Source organism: Callorhinus ursinus, unplaced genomic scaffold, assembly GCF_003265705.2.
Source record: "Callorhinus ursinus isolate GAN/ISIS: 27379988/994484 unplaced genomic scaffold, GSC_fseal_2.0 scaffold1, whole genome shotgun sequence".
NCBI lineage: Eukaryota > Metazoa > Chordata > Mammalia > Carnivora > Otariidae > Callorhinus > Callorhinus ursinus.
The window spans coordinates 41,211,167-41,228,612 of record NW_027397063.1 but is presented as its reverse complement, the minus strand read 5'-3'; positions in this window follow the sequence as shown (position 1 = coordinate 41,228,612).

Genomic DNA, 17,446 nt, shown 5'->3' with positions numbered 1-17,446 from the left:
TATTAATACATTTATTTGAAAGAAAAAAAGGACAGAATAAAAAACATTAATATTTTATTTATTTATTTTTTTAGATTTTATTTATTTGAGAGAATGAGATAGAGCATGAGAGGAGGGAGGGTCAGAGGGAGAAGCAGACTCCCCGCTGAGCAAGGAGCCCAAGGCGGGACTCGATCCCGGGACTCCAGGATCATAACCTGAGCCAAAGGCAGTCGCTTAACCAACTGAGCCACCCAGGCGCCCAACATTAATATTTTAATAATAGCTTATATCAACTGATTAGATTTGAGAAGCATTTTCCTAACTAAACTGAAATAATAGCTGTATTGTCTCACTTCATATTTATTATGAACTGGATTGTATCTTCCCAAAATTCATATGTTGAAGCCCTAGTCCCCAGTATGACTATATTTGGATCTCCAAATATAGGGCCTTTAAGGAGGTACCTAAAGTTAAATGAGATTATAAGGATAAGACCCTAGAACTGATGTCCTCATAAGAACAGGAAGAGACAATAGGAGTGTACAGGTACAGGGGAAATGCCCTGTGAGGACTCAGCTAGAAGGTAGCCATCTGCAAGCCAAGGAGAGTTGCCTTGGGAGAAACGAGCTAACACCTTGATCTTGGAATTCCCAGCTTCCAGAACTGGGAAAAATAAATTTCTGTTGTCTAAGCTACCCAATCTGTGGCATTTTGTTATGGCAGCCATAACAGAGGGATACAATACTTTTATTTATTAATTCACTGAACAAAGATTTGTTGGGTTCATCTATGTCAAAAATCACACTCTATTAATTGCTTGTGACACATGTTTAATGGAGTCCCTGCTCCCATGGGATGCCCAAACTCCTAGGAGGAAAGGGGCAAAAAAAATTGCTAATAAGTGTTCAGTGCCTTAAGTGTAACACTTCAACAATGCAGAGGATAATTTGGAATGATGGTACAGGGGCCCCTCACCCTGACTGGAGTATAGGGAAAGGCTTCATGAATGACTGTGGCCTGAGAGAAGACTCAAAGGATGAGTAATGGCTGAGAATTGTTATGGGTGAGAGGACAGGTAGAACGGGATTCCAGGCAGAGCAGAGAGAATAAATACAGCCACTATGTCAAGAAACAGCACTGTGCATGTATCTTGTGCACATAAAATAAACCAGAAGGGATTGATGAGCATGAAGATAAACACCTTGTTTGCCATGTTAGAGATCTTTAATTTAATCCTGGGGGTCATAGGCTTCAAGAGTTTCTCAACCTCAACACTATTGACATTTGGGGCTGGGTAATTCTTTGTTATAGGAGGCAAAGAATTAGAATGCTTAGCAGCATCCCTGGCTTCTACCCACAAAATGCTAGTGTCACTGTGACAGCTAAAAAGGTCTCCAGATATTGCCAAATACACAGTTCAGGGATAGGGGTACAAAAGAGGGAGGACAAAAATAGACTCATTGAAAATCACTGCCCTGGATGGTTCATAATGATATGAGCCTGGAAATAACATGGTTATGTTGGAATTTTTAACATGGTTACATTGGAATTGGTGAGAAGCAGTACAGAATAATGGTTTAAAAATAAGGACTCTCAAAAGCCACTGTGCCTGGGTTCAAACCGTGGATGTGCTACCAACCTGTTGTGCAAAGTTATGCAAGTTACTTAACTTTCATGTCTGGGTATTTTCACCTATGAAATGAGATAGTAAGATTGCAGAGTTGTTGTGAAGTTAAATAAGTCAAGATATGTAAAGGATTTAGAATAGTACTTGGCTATGTAAATGTTTCTTAAATGAATAAAAGGATTTGTGAGGAGAATGGAAATAAAGAGAACAGACCAAAGATAGAGGATAGATGTTAAGTTTGGTGAAACTCCAAGCCCTCCTCCATGCCCACAGCAGAATATAGTCTCGCCCTCTCTTGAATTCACATAGAATTCTAAATATTGAGGGGTGCCTGAGAGGTGGCTCAGTCAGTTAAGTGTCTGACTCTTGCTTTCAGCTCAGGTCATGACCTCAGGGTCCTGGGATCAAGCTCCACCTCGAGCCCCACCTTGGGTTCCATGCTCAGTGGGGAGTCTGCTCAAGATGCTCTTTTTCCCTCTGCCCCTTCTTCCCCCACCCCCCACTCTTTCTCTATTTCTATCTGTCTCTCTCAAATAAATAATCTTAAGAAAAATTCTAAGTATTGTGTTATTACAATTTGTCTTGTTCTATAGGTTATTATGTGATTATCACATCATCTTTGTATCATCTACAGTTCTTTATTAATAGTATATGCTTAATAAATACACTTAAATTAAGCAATAGAGAAAAAGAGCATGCCAAATGTCAGCTTTCTCTGCTGAAGATAGACATCAATTTTACAAGAAGTATGAGTGTCCCTCATTATTTTAAGATCCAAGTTTAGAGCAACAGGGATGCAATGGAGCCCTAGATTCTAACTGATAAAATGGTTCTTTTCTTACTCCTGTGGTAGGCAGAATTCTATGATACCCCTAATGATCCTTACCTTGTAAAACCTCCTTTCCTTTTAGTGTGGATGAAATCTGTAAGTATAATGATATATCACTCCCATCATTATGGTACATTATATGACAAAAGAGCTTTTCTAGGTGAGGTTAATCTCATCACATGAATTCAATCGCTTCAAAGCAGAGTTTTCTACAGCTCTTGACAGAAGGCAAAATGAGAGAAATTTGCATTGGTTGGCTTTGAAGATGGAGGGGACTGCGTGGAAGAACCTCAGAACAACTTCTAGTTGCTGAGAGTGACCTCCTGCCAAGAGCCAGCCAGGAGATGAGATTTCAGTTCTACAATCACAAGAGACTGAATTATGCCAACAACTTGAATGAGTTGGAAGTGAATTCTTTCCCAGATCTCTAGATAAGAGACCAGACGAGCTAATACCTTGATTTTGAGTTAATGAGACTGAGAGTAGAGAAACTAGTCAAGATTACCAAAATGTCTGACCTCCAGAACTGTGAGGTACTACATAGGAGATATTTGAAGCTGCTAAATTTGTGGTAATTTGTTATGCAGCAATAGAAAACTAATACAACTTTTTTAAAAGAACTGATGAGTGTTCATCTTGAGATTCTTTTAGAAATGTTATCTGAAATATACATTCACTTGTTTACACATCCATTCTATAATGCCTGTATATAATGTAATACCCACTAGAGTGACTTCAAGCATAATTGCAAGAACCACAAGCAACACTATGGATGATTCTCATGAACATAACATTAAAAGGAAAAACGAAAAGCCAGACACAAAATAATATTATCATATAATTGTATTTATATAACATTGAGAAAACAAGTAAAACTAAATTGTGGCATTTATGTAATGTATATGTAAGTGCCAAATGTATAAAGAAGACCAATGAACTGATTGTCATGAAACTCAGGATAGTGATTACCTTTGGGGGAGAGGAGGGAATAGTAATGTGAAGGGACCTGGGGGTGGGGAGAAGAGGGTTACATTTGTGGTACTGACAATATGCTATATCATGACTAGGGTTGTGATTAACATGAGTGTTTATCTTATACTTATCCACTAATAAGTAAAGTTGTTTTATGTATGTTTTTGTATATTTTATAAATCCAATAAAAAACTTCAGGGTATTGTGCTGATTCATTTTATCTTCATGCATATAGTTGGAGGTTTATGAGAGCATTGAAAAGGAAAATGTATGAGAAACACCAGGCAACAACTGCTACAAGCTGAGAGCCCTGATATTCCTTTAGTTAGGGAAGTATCTTTTCTGACAGATGGAACAAATGTACTCATGGGCTCCCCTTACCTAAAATCCCTGTATTCCCTTACTTACTCTGGGATCATGAAATGGACTATTTTCTACTTTTTTTTATTTTACTGTATGTGTTTTAGGAAGCAGTTACCATCTTTTGAACATGAACGTAAATTATCTCTAAGGGAGCCCATGACTGCTCTGATTCACCATCTCTGCTATTTTCTTGAATCATTTCATCTGCTTCTGTTCTTTTGCTTCTATCCAGAAAGCAGCTGAGATTTTGCTAGGGATGTTGGTGCTAATGCCTCCTGCACTATTACTTCACTGATGTGCTAGCCCTTTTTATATTAATGTGACTGGGGAGAAGCAGTAATAATGATAAACTGCTGATTGCTTTGTTCCTTCTCCAAAAAAGTTACCTTGATACGTAGAATGTTCCTGCTCTACTCCATATGCCTATCAGATATTTTTTCCTTTTAAAAAATATCTAAAATGGGAACTTTATCACGGTTAATGGAATTCAATATTAGAGGGTACAAGCTATTTGGCAGGATAGAGGATGGATATCCATTAACCCTGGAATCCAAAGCAGAGAATCAGCTTGGATGGAAAGAGTGTAGACTATTCTGATAATACAAAAGAAAAAGAAAAAAAAAAAGTCTTCTTGTTTAAACTTACAAATGTGCTGGTATGTGTTTCTAAGGAGGTTCAAGAATACAATGGAATAAGCAGTATTTGCAGTACTTGTAAAGCCTGAGCACATAATGATTCAGCCTCGATTCCATCTCCCTATTAGCTGATCCTTTCTGATGCAGTCTCTCCTCATCTCTATCTCTTAAGTGGACTCCATGGATTTTTTTCATTGTTCCCTTAATTTAAAGTACCTTGCCTCATCCCTTTTTACTATCCAAATTCTATCCATCCTTCAAATCACAGCTAAAGACACTCTTCCACCCTAAAGCCTTTTCCAAACATATCAATATGCAGCTCCTTTCCTATGAGTTCTTATCATTACATTCAATTGGCATCTTGATCATTTTATATTTGTTATAATACATCATCAGCTCCTTAAGAGGCAAATCATTTCTTCTTTTTAATCCTTTAAATCATTTTGGAATGTGCTTGGTGCTGATAAAGGGAAGTAATAAAAAGTCATGGAACCATGAGAATTTCAAAAGAAGCTCTTCTCTGGAGAGAAAAATAACCTCATCCAACCTTGAAACTATAAATTATTGAAACTCAAGGGAAATATGATTGAGCCAAGTGATTCCTGGCACACATAATTGTGGGTAGTGGTTGATGGTCAAAAAGTCTTGTTAATTGGATTGATTTAATATGGGAACAAGAATATGGCTGGCTTTTCCTGGAAAAACACAAAAGGGAGAGGGTTTATTATCTAGGGGGACATTTGGAAGTGGAAAATGATCTAAAATCACATAGGTTAAGAATAACCCTTATTTTTAGAAGTGGCTAAGGCTCTGAGTAACTAGAAGAGGTGAAGCAGAGCTGTTGGCTTCGTTACCATCACCATCATTTTTATCGGCAGTATATATTTGATAGGTACCCATATATTTTACATGTATCTCATTTGATCTACTCAAAAATCTTAAGGGATAGGAATCATTATTATTCTTACCTTTTCATTGAACTGAACAAACAAATTTAGAGAGATATATTAGCCTCCTATTGTTACTAAAACATAGCACCACAAACTTTGTAGCTTAGAACATGAATTTTTTAAATTTTATTATGTTATGTTAATCACCATACATTACATCATTAGTTTTTGATGTAGTGTTCCATGATTCATTGTTTGCATATAACACCCAGTGCTCCAAGCAGAATGTGCCCTCTTTAATACCCATCACCAGGCTAATCCATCCCCCCACCCGCTCCCCTCTAGAACCCTCAGTTTATTTCTCAGAGTCCATAGTCTCTCATGGGTTCATCTCCCCCTCTGATTCCCCCCTCCTTCATTTTTCCCTTCCTACTATCTTCTTCTTCTTTTTTTTTAACATATAATGTATTATTTGTTTCAGAGGTACAGGTCTGTGATTCAACAGTCTTACACACTTCACAGCGCTCACCATAGCACATACCCTCCCCAATGTCTATCACCCAGCCACCCCATCCTTCTCACCCCCAACCACTCCAGCAACCCTCAGTTTGTTTCCCAAGATTAAGAATTCCTCATATCAGTGAGATCATATGATACATATCTTTCTCTGATTGACTTATTTCGCTCAGCATAATACTTTCCAGTTCCATCCACATCGTTGCAAATGGCAAACGTTCATTCCTTTTGATGGCTGCATAATATTCCAGTGTGTGTGTGTGTGTGTGTGTGTGTGTGTGTGTGTGTGTGTGTGTGCCACATCTTCTTTATCTATGGAACAACATGAATTTATTACCTTATAGTTGTGGCAGTCAGAAGTCTCAAATTGGTTTCCTTGGCCCCAAATCAATGTGTTGGCAGTCTAGTGTTCCTTCTGGAGGTTCTAGGTAAGAACTTTTCATAGTCACTTCCTCCATTTTCATAGCCAGCAGCACACACTCAATCTCTCTCTCTCTCTCTCATTCTGGCCTACCTGGATATCCAGCATTATCGCCCTATCTCAAAATCCTTAACTCAATCACACCTAACAAGTCGTTCTTGCCTTGTAAGGTAAGATATTCACAAATTTTCAAGCACGCCATTCTCTGACTTATCTGTGACCCTGTGAAGTAAACTCACTGTAGGTATAGGTGGTAAAGAGAAGGACAGCTAAGATCCTACAGAATCCACATCCAAGAAGAAGGAAACCCAGTTCAATGTTAATCAGAAGAAAGATGTTAGCCAAAGAAAGATCTAAACTAGTTTTCTTGAAGTGTGGGCAACTACTTCACCTCAGTTATCCAAAGAGTTTCTTTTCAATGAAATTCCTGAGATCATCCCAGCATACTAAATTAAAATCTCATTATAACAAGTTTCCAAGGTGATTCTTACTCATGTTAAATTGTGGGAGCTCCTGGACAAGGAAAAGAAGACCAATGGTGGGTGAGGGGGTGGCTAAAAGAAACAGGTATTACAAGGCCAAAAAATGTTCTATAGCTAAGAATGTTCAAAATTTAGGGGCACCTGGGTGGCTCAGTTGGTTAAATGTCTGCCTTCCACTCAGGTCATGATCCCAGTGTCCTGAGATCCAGCTGGAAGGACAGGTTCCCTGCTTAGCAGGGAGTCTGCTTCTTCCTCTCCCTCTGCCCCAGTCCCCACTCATGCCCCTCTCTGCTGTTCTCTCTCAAATAAATAAATAACATCTAAAGTTTTTTTTCAAAATTTAATATGAGCAGCACTAGTAAGCAACTAATATGAAACCTAAGTTACACAGCCAGTGTACTCATGATTCTTATGAAACATTAAGATCATTAATGTTTTAACTACAGCCAAAGGAATCCAGACGATGCCCAACCGTTTTTGGGCAAAGCAGCTTTGTTCACTGAGAAGCTCTCATAGGACAAACACATTCACAAATTCTGCCCAATCATGTAAATCTTGTGAAGAACCATGTTCTCTGAGTTTAGAGACACAGAATGCTCATTTCTGAATATGACTACCCTGCTAAATAAATGGATTATAAATAACCTTGATTTATCTTGCACATTTCTCTGAAGAACTCAATATCGTGACTGATACTGTTTAGTTCTTTTAATCCCAGGGCTTTAACCAACAGAACCCAATATTGTTCCTTGATATAGTTCTATCACTAGCAAGTATCCTATACTCATGTATGTGATAGTCCTGACAACTTTGCCCAATAATTGAGATTGACAAGCAACCTTCCAGAATAGGGCCTTTATTTCTTTTCCTATGTTAAATTTCAACCCAAGGGACAGTTGAAAGTCATCAATTATTTCTTCTGAAAGAGGCATAAATAAAATCCCATTTCTTAGGCATAACACATCACTTCAATTGACCTTTTAGTATGTCATGTCACTAAAGATGTTCCTTTTACATACAACCTCATAGCAGATTGGAAGTTCCTCTTTCTTTAAATTTTCCAAGTTCTGACAAGCGAGGTTCCAAAACAAACAAACAAACAAACAAACTTCTCAATAGTAGATGAAGATTTTATCAACCTTTTCTTCTCTGACACCTCTCCCCTTTTCTCTCTCTTTGGCTGCTGAGTAGGTTTATTTTATTCCAAGTCACAGCAAGGTGTCTGAGAGGCCACCAAGACCCAGACCTTCCTCAGAGCCTCAAGGCTTCCCAACATGGATAACTGCCAAACCTGATTGGGAACTGAGCAAAAGCTCAAGCACAGTCGTGGTTTGGCAAACCATTCTATCACCTTTTGAAGGGGTCATATCAATGGGATAAGTGCCACCAAAAATTCCTATTAGCTGTAGGAATATCCTTTCTCCATTATCTCTGATACAGAGAGAGAGAGAGAGAGAGATTTTTCTATTGCGTCTCTAATGATTTACTCTATTATGACTCTATTATGATTCATTGAGTTGGGAAACAGAGAGCATCAGTATGTTAATGCCATATATCACTTAATAATATAGTAATGTCATGTACTGACTGGGCCCATGTTGCTGATCTCAGCAGATATCATCACAGATTCTGCCATAAAATGAGCAATCTATTACTGTTAGAGCTGCACATCAGTGGTAAGGGATCCATATTCTAAATTCAGATGTATTCTTTGTCCTTAGTCTATACCAACACATGCAGCCTTTTTTTTTTTTCCTGCTCCCCAACACATGTAGCCTTAAGGAGAGTATTTAATAAGAAAAGATTTAAGATCCACAACCAATTATGATTTTTTAATTCCAGTATAATTAGGGTTATATTAGTTTCAGATGTACAATACAGTGGTTCAACAATTCTGTACATTACTCAGTACTCATCAAAGTAAGTGTACTCTTAACCCCCTTCATCTATTTCACCCATCACCCCCCCTTCCCCTCTGGTAACCACAACTTTGTTCTCTATATTTAAGGGTCTGTTCTTTTGTTTGTCTCTTTTTTCCTTTGTTCATTTGTTTTGTTCCTTAAGTTCCACATATGAGTGAAATTGTGTGGTGTTTGTCTTTCTCTGACTGATTTATTTCACTTAGCATTACAGCTTCTGGATCCCTTCATGTTGTTGCAAATGGCAAGATTTCATTCTTCTTTATGGCTCAGTAATATGCCAGGCGGTATGTATGTGTGTCTCTGTGTGTGTGTAACCACATTATCTTTATCCATTCATCTATCAATGAACACTTGGGATACACAACCAATTACTAAAACAAATAAATTAAACAATTAAAACAAAGTCAGGTGACTGCATTTGAATAAAAGAGTGGCAATTATATGAGATAATAACCTAGATTCTGAAAAGCAGCAAAATAAATAGCCCCTGTGCCTAGACCTCACAATTATATAGCTACATATACAAATAAGGAGTGGGCAACCCTGGGTGATATGATTTGAGGGCTCAGAAAAAAAAAATATATATATACTCCAAAGACTGAGTTTTTCTACTCAAGAGTCATTTGGATGTTTGTTCATATTTATTGAGGCTTACTAGGAGCAGTTTCCTATTTTAGACACCTAGGATGTTACAATGGGTAAAATAGGCTCATTCCCTATCCTTGGATTCTTAGCTTTCTTAGGGCCCTAACTAGAAATATCCCTAGAAGCAATTATGCCTTAAGTCATAATTAGGTATTAAGGGAAGGGATAATTTCCCAATTTCATGTAAAAAGAAAAACTACTCAAAAGAAAGAATGAAAGAAAAGAAAAGAAAGAAAGAAAGAAAGAAAGAAAGAAAGAAAGAAAGAAAGGAAGGAAGGAAGGAAGGAAGGAAGGAAGGAAGGAAGAAAGGAAAGGAAAGGAAAGGAAAAAAGAAAGAAAACAAAACAAAATAAAACAAAACAAAACTTGGGAGCAAGACTCTGAAAAAGATAGAAATGTTCAGGGATCTGGGGGGCCGTAATGAGAAGGCTTGACCATGGGTCAGACTGAGCTAGAGGCCTTGGACATTCTCTGCAAGCAACAATTATCAGTGAAGCCAAGCATATAAGCATGTATTTGGTAGAAATTTCCTTTTAGGTCTCTGGTAAGGTAGGTAACTTTTTTCCCCCCAAGGGTAGACAACTTTTAATAACAACTCACCGGAAATGATTTTGAAGAATAAAAATAATTTCCTTGCCAAATGCTATGAACAATTAGAGATGGAGCTAAGCCTTCTGAAGTGATGACTAAGTAGGGCTAAAGAGAGGTCAGTTCATATACACACAAGACACGCTATCCCTTAAGAGTAGGAATTAAGTAAAGGTTTATGCATGTAACAACTATCAGATTTGGTATAAACCCGACCATCATTTAAATCATCTTTATCTTTCTTTTTTTTCCCTAGCAAATTAAGAAGTGCCTTTCACATACATCACATTTTATGGTCCATCACTCATTTTATGAGTAATGATTAGCATTTATGTAAACCCCTAATAAAACCACACAACCAGCTTATACTATAATAGTCTATAGTCCTCAATAAATAAAAGACAATCTCTGGGGGTCAATATGGAAGTATGATTAGAGGTCATATCTATCTGCTGTCTAAACATTGTCTATAAACTGAGTAAAATATCTTTCATACAATTCTGTATTCTTTGTCATATATATGAAAATGACCTGGTGATTAATAAAATACATCCAAAAGCTTTACTAAGTGTATGGTAAGTGTCAGTAATTGTGGGTTTTTTTTTCAGTCAACAAATACTAAAACATAGATATTATCCCAGGAGGAAGAAAACATCTGGAAATTTTCTTCAGTAAGATAAAGGGCTTCATTCTTAAGAACATAGAGAATGACTTACAAAGCCCTGCCTGTATGGGAATCCAACCACGCAGCACTTTACACCATTCACCTAACTGCAAAGAAGAGAGTCCTTTAAAATGCAGGAAACAAACAAATAAAAGCATATTCCAGAATTCCAAAGTTAAGTTTTTTCAAAATTAAAAGACATTCCAGCTGGGTTGAAATTGATTTCAAATATCTGGTATAACAAATCCAATAGACTTATCATCTCTCACACTCAGCACCTTTGGTATTTCAGATCCATATTGGTTTTGTGATCTTTAAATGGATGTGCAGCCTGACATTGCCTGGTAAGAATGCAACTATCAAGCTTATCCCCTCCCTGAATAAAGGAAAACAATGAAGAGAAGGTTTTGGCACCTGATGTTCCCTGATGATGACTCTGCTTTGAGAAAAGTTATAATAATGATGGAAAGGGGGAAAAATTACAGATATTGTCAAACTAGACACTGGGTGTTTAAATTGTAAGAGACTCATGTCTGAACCTTCCTAATCTTTACCAAGAGCCAATATTGAATCCTTTTTAAAGAAAAGTTGTTTTAAAATAAGGAGATAGAAGATGGCAAGATTTGAGCAGAATGAGAGGGCATGTAGAATGACAAAATGTTGTCAAATTATTTAAGAAAAATTTGAGAGAAGAATGCTAGTAGTTTGTGAGACCAGAAGTTCAACTTGTTTTGTTCTTGAGATTAAATTCTCTCAAAACGGCATTACTGTAAGTGATACTTAATCTTCTGATCCACATTCTATCTATTTCCATTCTCTTGGAAATTTAAGTGTGTGTGTTGAGGGGGGGGGTAGCCACTCTCTTTCTCCACAGGTGGCCTGGAGGAGAACCCATGTGGATTTTTCACCAGGGGAGCAGAACACATTAATCTGACAGAAACCAGCAGGAGACCCAGGAATGGGGTTGCCATGTGACACCAGGAATCTTACCTCTTCAGAAAACAGCATGGCAATTATTGCAAATAATTACTTTCAGAAATAAAGCTTCTTTTGGCAAGTCAAAATTAATTTTTAAGTTTAAAAGTTTATGTTACTACAGTGCACATTACAAAAAAATCATGAAGTTGAATGAAAATATAACACTTCATTGAATAAAAAAATAATTTGAGAATTTCAGACCATGAAAAATGAAGTAGTTAGGTATAATGTGGCTATGCTAATTAAATGTAACTCTCAGATTTCCACATAGCATAATATCTAAAATGGGATCAAGATACAAAATGAGAAGCACAGAAGATATAAGCTGAGGATTAGGCAGTCCTCAATTTCTATACAATTATATCATCAAGAATTTCTACATAAGTATGAAACCGCATGCTACTCTTGGGGGTAATGTTTCTTTCATCTTTTGATTCTCAACTGGAGAGTGTTTATTCCATGTCATGTTTCTGTCATGTAGTTACAGAAATGGATTGAATAAAAAAAAAAAGAAGTTCCTTTAATGGTTCCTGGGCATAAATCAACCCACCTCCAATGAAGATCGTGTTCTACATTGATATAGAAATGATTGCTGCTATTGACAGAAAAAGACTTAGAATTAAGAAAGCAATTGTCTCATAGAAACAATGAGATGGATGATGGTTAGTTGTATTTGAAACAATTCCAATATATTTAGGTGCCTTGTGTGTTAAAATGACTTTGCAATATTGGTCAGGGAACATAATAATGTTATGTTATTATGTTATTTGTATCGGAAAATACCCATCACTTACAAATGATTTTTGGAATGTTACTCACTCATCACTTAAGAAGAGTCTATTTAGATAATAACAGAATGGCTTGGAACAAAGAAAATGATCTAGAATGCTTCCCTGCTGGCAATGAACTGCACTGGTCTATCTCTCTAGTTCAAAGTCATTTGGAAAGTCCTAATCTCCCTTGAGGGAAATTTTGGTGTGGTTCCTTTCTCACTCCTTTCACTAAAAATATGTATCAATTGTCTAAGAATATTTTTTTGATAGGTAAGCAACATGAGAGACAGAATAAATAGTGATGTAGGAAAGATGTTAGGGTTTGAAGCCAACAGCCAAGAAAAAATTCTTGAGATGGCTTTGGTTCAAAAAGGTGGTTTTATTAAAGCACAGGGACAGGAACTGTGGGCAGAAAGAGCTGCACTAGAGGGGGTTTGGGATTGCATAAGTCTCTGAGGAAATTTGGAAGCAAGGTTTTCAGGACCTTGAGGGGGCTAGTTATTGTTGGGAAAATGTTATTTATTACTGTCTAATAAAACCTTAGTCATGAGACCCTTCAGATGTATATCGGTGGGCCATATGCTTGAGGGATGATTGCCAACACGTATCTTGGGGGGTAGAGATAAAGGAAGTGTCCAAAATAATTTTTATATGTTAAAGTAGGCTTACAGGATCCTGGGAGGGGGCGGGGAGGGAGTTGGGCTAGGATTGCCTTTTGCCTTTAGCAAAATGTCAACACTGAAGCAGTTGAGTCCCTAGAGGAATGTCACTCTGACTGTCAATGGGTTGTAGGTAGTAAGGAAATTTAACAATTTCTATTCTGCTTTGTTTCCCACATCAAATGGTATTATTGAGATCATAGAGATGAATCCATGTAGTGCAGTGGCCCTGTCTTAGAGATGTCTCACTGGCAAGTTACTGGGGCTTTTCTCTTTCATATATTAGGTGAGCCATAGGAAGATTAAATTTTGAAATCAAAATGGGCCAAATATTGACTATTTCATTCATTTCTGCCTTAATGAATAAGGTCTTATTAAATGGAGCCTGAGATCGCCTTCCCAGCCACGATATTCTATGGTTATATGAGTCCATTCTTGGTGAAATCGAAATAATTCTAAGAGCCATAGAGATTTGTACTTTCTGTTGAGCAGGGTTAATCAGTACACAAGCAACTTTTTCAGAATGCATTCTTTCAGCTGCTTTATATTCATAGATCCCTATTTATACTCAGGCTAGGAAGATGGACCTCAGAAGAGAGATGGCATAGCATACTTGGCTCACAGAGAGTGTACCATAGGCCTGACAAATCATCTGCTCTTTAAAGAAAAATATCACAGGGCTAGAGTTTCAGTAGATCTAGGCAATAACAAAAGAAGGAACTAGAAGTAAGATCATCATGTAACTGCCATAAATTAAGCATAATTTAAACAATGAACTAAAGATTGAACACCTTATGATTATGGAAAATAGGATTATGATAGATCTAAAACAATAAATCATAAGATAACTATTCTATCACTAATCATTAGGAACTAAAGTGAATATATTCCTGAGGAATGGTGAAGCAAAAATGTTTACTTTCAACATGGGCTATATCTACTGAGTGTACCAAATCAAAAATTATAACGGTGAGGTTGGCATTTTTCATCACCCTCATTTTATCCAAGCATGAAACAATGGATTGTTTGCAGTTGAGTAACTTTAACTCAGATTAATGTCCAAATTAAAGCAACTTTTAAAATAATAAAATTGATAACTTGGTATTCAACATGGACAATTGATAATCATGATATAGTCTACAGTAAAAGGAAAAAGAGTAAAGGGAAGCAATGTTTATTGACCTTTTTATTTGGAAAAATACATCCAAAATTACTGAATTGGATGAACTCACAGCGGGATAAGGAAGAGTCAAGGAGCAAAGAATGTAGGGCAGGTTCATTAAGGATGAGTTAAAAATTAGCAATGGATCAAATAATAGTTCTAAAATACATGATGTTTTTGGAGTCCATGCACTCCCAAACGTCAGAAGTAAGATAAGTAGGAGGCAGAAAAATCGAGTGAACCCAAATATCAGGGAGCAAGTAGGACCAAAACCCAAAGAGTTCAGAAGATGGTCTTAAGCTGAAAGGAAAAAACAAGCAAGTTGAAGGTACCTCCAATAAGATGTACTTTACATCATGTCAGAGGAAGGTTTTATGTTTCCAATAGGCTAAGTTGAAGACAACGGAGAAAAATAACAGAGAATAGCACCGGAGAGGGTAATGCAAGGACCACAAATAATGCTTTTTCTGATTGTCCATATCCTGAAATTAGAAAAACTCAGTAAGGAAATGTTGGGTGTACTAGTTTTAAGTAAAAATAAGTGTAGGGGAGTAAAACTTTTCCCTTCTTTCCTTCTAGATTTTTTTTTGGCTGATCTATTAATTAAATTGATATGAAATAGAATAATAGGAGAAAATAAATTTAATTACATATATATGCGAGTCCCATAAGAGTATAAGACCCACAGGCAGGCAGACAATTGTGGCTATATGCTATCCTGAGTTAAGAAGAAGGGGACAGTGGTTTGAGACTTCAAAGGGAAGAAAGACAATTCACAGGAAGATAGGAACAGCAAATGTTTGGTAAACAAATGTCTGCCATCCCCTGCAAAGAAAATAAGACACAGAGAGGAATTTGATCTCCAGACCTTGCTGAGCTTCTCCACAGTTTACCACACTTAGCCCACATTCTTGGTTATTATTTCTGGTGATCTGTGCTCTTCTTGGAAAAGGCCCTTTATCTAGATTCTTCTAGACAGTTAAGGGGGAAATAAAGAGCTCTTTCTAAGTATTTTGGGCCTCACTTGACTTCAGCTCAAGGTAATCCACATGCGAAAGTGTCACATTTTGGGGAGGTTTATGCTGAACCCCTTAACAAGGCCTAGGCATCTGTGGAAAAGGAAAACATCAATGAAATGTGTTTTAACATCAACTTGTTTCACTTATATTAGAAATAAAATAATGGTTAGAAATGCCAAGTCAGGAATAATAGTGTAGGAGAATAGACACTTAACATAGCGATTCCAGGCCCATGTCTTGAAGAACATACAATTCAATGGTGAACTAAGATAGAGACCCTCAAAAACTACTATCAAAGACATTATATAAGCATTGGTCTTAGCAATATTTGTTGGACCTGTCTCCTCAGGCAAAGGGCAACAAAAGCAAAAAACAAACAAACAAATGGACCTACTAAAAAACTGATGCACAGTGAAGGAAGCCATTAACAAAATGAAAAGGCAACCTACTGAATGGAAGAAGATATTTGCAAATGATATAACCTATAAAGGGTTAATATCCATAATATATAAAGAACACACACAACACAGTATCAAGAAAACAAAAACTCTAACAAAAAAAAAAATGGGCAGAGGACCTAAATAGACATTTCTCCAAGGAACAGACACACATGTGGGCAACAGATACATTAAAAGATGCTCAAAATCACTCACCATCAGGGAAATGCAAATCAAAACCACAATGAGATATCATCTCATACCAGCCAGAATGACAAAAAATAAGAAGTGTTGGCAAGAAGGTGGAGAAAAGGGAACCCTTCTGCACTGTTAGTAGGAATGTAAAATTGTGCAGCCACCATGCAAAACAGAATGGAAGTTTCTCAAAAAATTAAAAATAGAAATACCATATGATCCAGCAATTCCACTTCTACGTATTTATCGAATAAAATGAAAATACTAATTCAAACAGATACATATACTACTATGTTCACTGCAGCATTATTTACAATAGCCAAGATAAGGAAGCAACCTAAGTGGTGTCCCTTGATAGATGAATAGATAAAGAAGATGTGATATATACATATACACACACACAGTGGAATATTAGTCATAAAAAAGAATGAAATCTTGTCATTTGTAACAACGTGGATGGACTTAGAGGGTTTTATGCTAAGTGAAGTAAGACAGAGAAAGACAAATACCGTATAACTTCACCTATATGTGGAATCTAAAAAAACAAAACAAAATAGCAAACAGAAACAGACTCATAGATACAGAGAACAAACCAGTGGTTGCCGAAGGAGAAGGGATTGGGGGAATGAGTGAAATAGGGGAAGGGAATTAAGAGGTACAAATTTCCAGTTATAAAATAAATAAGTCATGAAGATGTAATGTCCATCATAGGGAATATAGTTAATAATATTGTAACAACTTTGAATGGTGACAGATGGCAGCTAGATTTATCCTGATGATCACTTCACAATGCATATAAATTTTGAAGTTCTATGTCCTACACCTGAAACTAGTATCATATACCCACTACAAATCAATAACAACAACAACAACAACAACAACAACAAAAAGACATTACAGACATGGATCCAATGAGAAATAAAAAGTACTTTGTGGGGGGGGGTGGTGCCTGAGTGGCCCAGTCAGTTAAGTGGCTGCCTTTGGCTCAGATCGTGATCCCAGGGTCCTAGGATTGAAGCCCGCATCAGGCTCTCTGCTCAGCAGAGAGCCTGCTTCTCCCTCTCCCTCTGCTGCTTCCCCTGCTTGTGCTCTTTCTCTCTCTGTCAAATAAATAAATAAAATCTTTAAAAAAATAAAGAAAATACTTTAGGGATTAAGAGTAGAAATATTGTTATTTTCAATGGAAGGAATGAAATTAGCACTATTGCTGTATAACAAACCATTCCAAATCTTAATGGCTTAAAAGAGTAATCATTATGAAAGCTCACATGTCTTTGTATCAAGGAGTGTGATAATGTAACTGCTTTGAGAGTATAACTCCTAAGAAAGTGAAAAGCAAAGGATAAGACAAGGAGAAATAAATTGAGCTAAGTTCATGCAATGGAATCCTTACTAGTAAAAATGAATATTTATACCTATAAGTATTAATAGGAGAAATCTTAAACATAATGTGAAGAAAAACTAAGTTTCAGAGAACTAATTATATGTGATAACATTTATAGGCTTTAATAACACAAAAAATTAACTATTGTTTCAGAATATACACATATGTAATTAAAGTGTAAACATACACTGATTTGATAAACAACAAAGAGATTAGTTAGCTCAAAAGAAAGAAAGAAAGAAAAGAAAAGGAGAGGGAAATGAAAGGGGATAATTGAATAGTAGGACTCAAATGAATCTGTAA